The sequence below is a fragment of the Helianthus annuus genome, chromosome 11 (genome assembly GCF_002127325.2).
Source record: "Helianthus annuus cultivar XRQ/B chromosome 11, HanXRQr2.0-SUNRISE, whole genome shotgun sequence".
Taxonomy (NCBI): Eukaryota; Viridiplantae; Streptophyta; class Magnoliopsida; order Asterales; family Asteraceae; genus Helianthus; species Helianthus annuus.
Window position 1 is genome coordinate 184,864,130 of NC_035443.2, and position 3,358 is coordinate 184,867,487.

The following is a 3,358-nucleotide window of genomic DNA, read 5'->3' on the forward strand; positions in this document are numbered from 1 at the left end:
TGCGGACAACTTTACTTGTTGGTTTGGTAGGTAGCGTCAAACGTTAAAAAAAACATAAAAAAAGCTTACATCCCACGTTTAAAAAATTTTCATCCTACGTTTAAAAAATTTACGTGTTACGATTAAAAAAATTACGGGATACGTTTAGAAAAATTAAGTTTTACTTTTAAAAAAGTATATGCCTTTCGTTTAAAAAAAGTTTACGTCTTATGTTTAGAAAATTTACGTTGAACGATTAAAATTTTTACGTGTTACGTTTTAAAAATTTACGTTTTACGTTTTTGTTTAAAAAAATGAGTTTTACGTTTTAAAAATTTACGTTTTACATTTAAAAATTGTGTTTTACGTTTTTTAAAATGTAAGGTTTTACGTTTTTCACGTGTTCGTTTAAAAAACTGAGCTTTACGTTTTAAAAATTTACGTTTTACGTGATCTTCGATTAAAAAATTGAGTTTTACGTTTTAAAATTTTACAACGTTTTTTCAAAAATGTTTAAAACGTTGTATGAGAAGCTTAATTTTACGTTTTACGTTTTACATATAATTTTAACAAATTTACGTCCTACATTTTACATTGAAATTTGTTACTCTTTACGGTCTTCATAATCTTTTATGTTTTACGTTCTTCTTTTTTTCGTTAGACAGTTTAGGCGCAGTATATCACTGACAAACGCGTCTCATTTTATTTCATACAACAAAACGTTAGAAAAGGCCTACGTCCCATTTTTATGCATAAAACGAAACATTACCCTAAACCCTAAACATTACTACAAACAGACGACGCGTACAAACGAACATTAATACACACATCACTGAAAATGAAACACACCAGGCACAAACATAAGATGCTTCAAAACCATTCCCAATGGCTAATCCAAGTCAGAGTCACAGTCCGACCCCCACGAAAAGCAACATGCATCTGAACCAGCCGCTGCACCCTTGCAACCATCACCCGGGTCAGCAACTCCAACTGTTGGCGCCTTCGGTACCCAAACCCGAGTCATCGGACGCTTGCCGTTTGACCTCTCAATTACACTTGCAGACGTTGGCGTCCTTGAAGTTGATCCATGGGAAGGGCCAAAAGCACTTCGAAGTTGGGTGGGGGAAGCAAATTGGGCTAGCGGGGAACTTAAGTGCCTGACACCCGGCATAACTGGACCTGGGGAGCTGTGGTAGATAGAAGGTGACCCGAAGCGGGGGGTGGTGAACCAAAGGGTGTTTGGGGTGGGTGACAGGGGGTCGTGGGAGACACTGGTGGTTGTTTGGGATACCAAACCAAACCTGGGCCCGAACTCATATATAAATTTTTGTTATGCCAAACAACTAAACAGCATCATAACCTAAAAAAACATCATTTTTTAAACAAACCAAGTTATCGGCAGAATTAGGGTGGGTCAAAACCAGGGTTAACTTGCACAAAAACAAACATCTGTTTCTAAAAAACCAAACCTCTGTTTTAAAAAACCAATCATTTAATTCTATAAACCCAGCTTCAAAAATTAAAAACAAATATTCATAAATCAACAAATAGTGACCCCAGTATCAAATTGACCCCAAAAAGACTCAACCAACTAAACATACTTGATACCCAACCGCGATCAAAAGACCAAAACATTAAAAAAAAATACAAATTTAAGTGCTTGACCGATATATATATTACCATTGTCCGTTGGCTGACTTGTTGGAATCAATGGCGTCTCGAAAGCCCCGGAACTGGATCCTCGCTCCACAAACCCAACTCCGGTCATATTAGCCTGCCCTGAAAACAGAGTACCTCCGACAGCATTACCAACTCCGGCGGTCCGTTGCGGTGTGCCAAACAAACTATTATCAGCATCTCCAAAAATGCCACCTGTGCTAACGACGTCACCCTCTGCAATCGGAGGATTGAACATTATTGGGTGTGGGTTTCATCCACCGTCATCGCCGTGTCGCTGCCTCGCCGGCTGCCATCGTCGGCCACCACCGACTCCATCATCATCAATCAAATATAAAAAAAACAGCATCATCATACTGATTCATCGTCATCCGACTTCAGTACGGTAAAAGGAAGCGAGAGGGTGGTTACCTTGACACTAGTCGGAACAACCTGGACTGCCGCCATCTGTGTCTCTATTGCCTCCGCCGTGAGCGGCGGCGTTACCGCCGTCCACCGTCTTCTCTGACTCATCTCTCTCTCTCTCACTTCTCGCTCCTGATCTCTCTCTCTTCGAGATCGGTTCTTACTTGTGCGATGAGGGTGTTGCATGGGGATGAAGAAGGGAGGTTTAGGGGGGATGTTGTCGGCTGGTTACCGGTGCCGAAACGGTTTCACCGGAGAGGGAGCTGCAGCTGGGACGGCGATTACTGCAGAGACGGAGGGGATGGGTGGTTGGCTGGTGGTTGTCGCCGGAAACAGAGGCACCTTGGGGTGTGGGTGGGTTGCAGGTTTGTGTGACTATCAATGAAAGGGATGAAATACAATATTCATTTGAATTTTAAAGAGAAGATAAAAGAGAGAGGAGAGATAAAGGAAGGTCTGCAACAATTAATGAAGAGAGAGGGAGAGATTAGACAATTGGAGTAAATGACCAAAACACCCTTTTTGTTGGCGTAATCTGATTAGTGTAGAGTGGTTCTCACGGTTCTTACAACTGGAGGTGGTTTTCATTTTAGCGCTCCCCCCTATATATATATATATATATATATATATATATATATATATATAGAATAAGTATAATGTACATTACGGCTTATCCTACAAAACATACGCGACAAAATAACGCAAGTTATAAATGGAACATAATCACGCATGGGAAGTTATAAGTTGACCTAATCACGCATGGAAAGTAGGTATGTGCTTTATTACGCATGCATGTTCAAATCACGCATGTTTAAATAATCACGCAGGGGACTGATTAATCACGCATGGATCTGATCTGACGGTTACTATACTCGCGTACGTGAAGTATGATAAGCCCTAATGTATGTTAACCGCACTGATAAGCCCTAATGTATGTTAACCGCACTCTATATAGAATAAGTATAATGTATGCGTGATTTGAACATGCATGCGTAATAAAGCACATACCTACTTTCCATGCGTGATTAGGTCAACTTATAACTTCCCATGCGTGATTATGTTCCATTTATAACTTGCGTTATTTTGTCGCGTATGTTTTGTAGGATAAGCCGTAATGTACATTATACTTATTCTATATATATATATATATATATATATATATATATATATATATATATAGGGGGAGCGCTAAAATGAAAACCACCTCCAGTTGTAAGAACCGTGAGAACCACTCTACACTAATCAGATTACGCCAACAAAAAGGGTGTTTTGGTCATTTACTCCAATTGTCTAATCT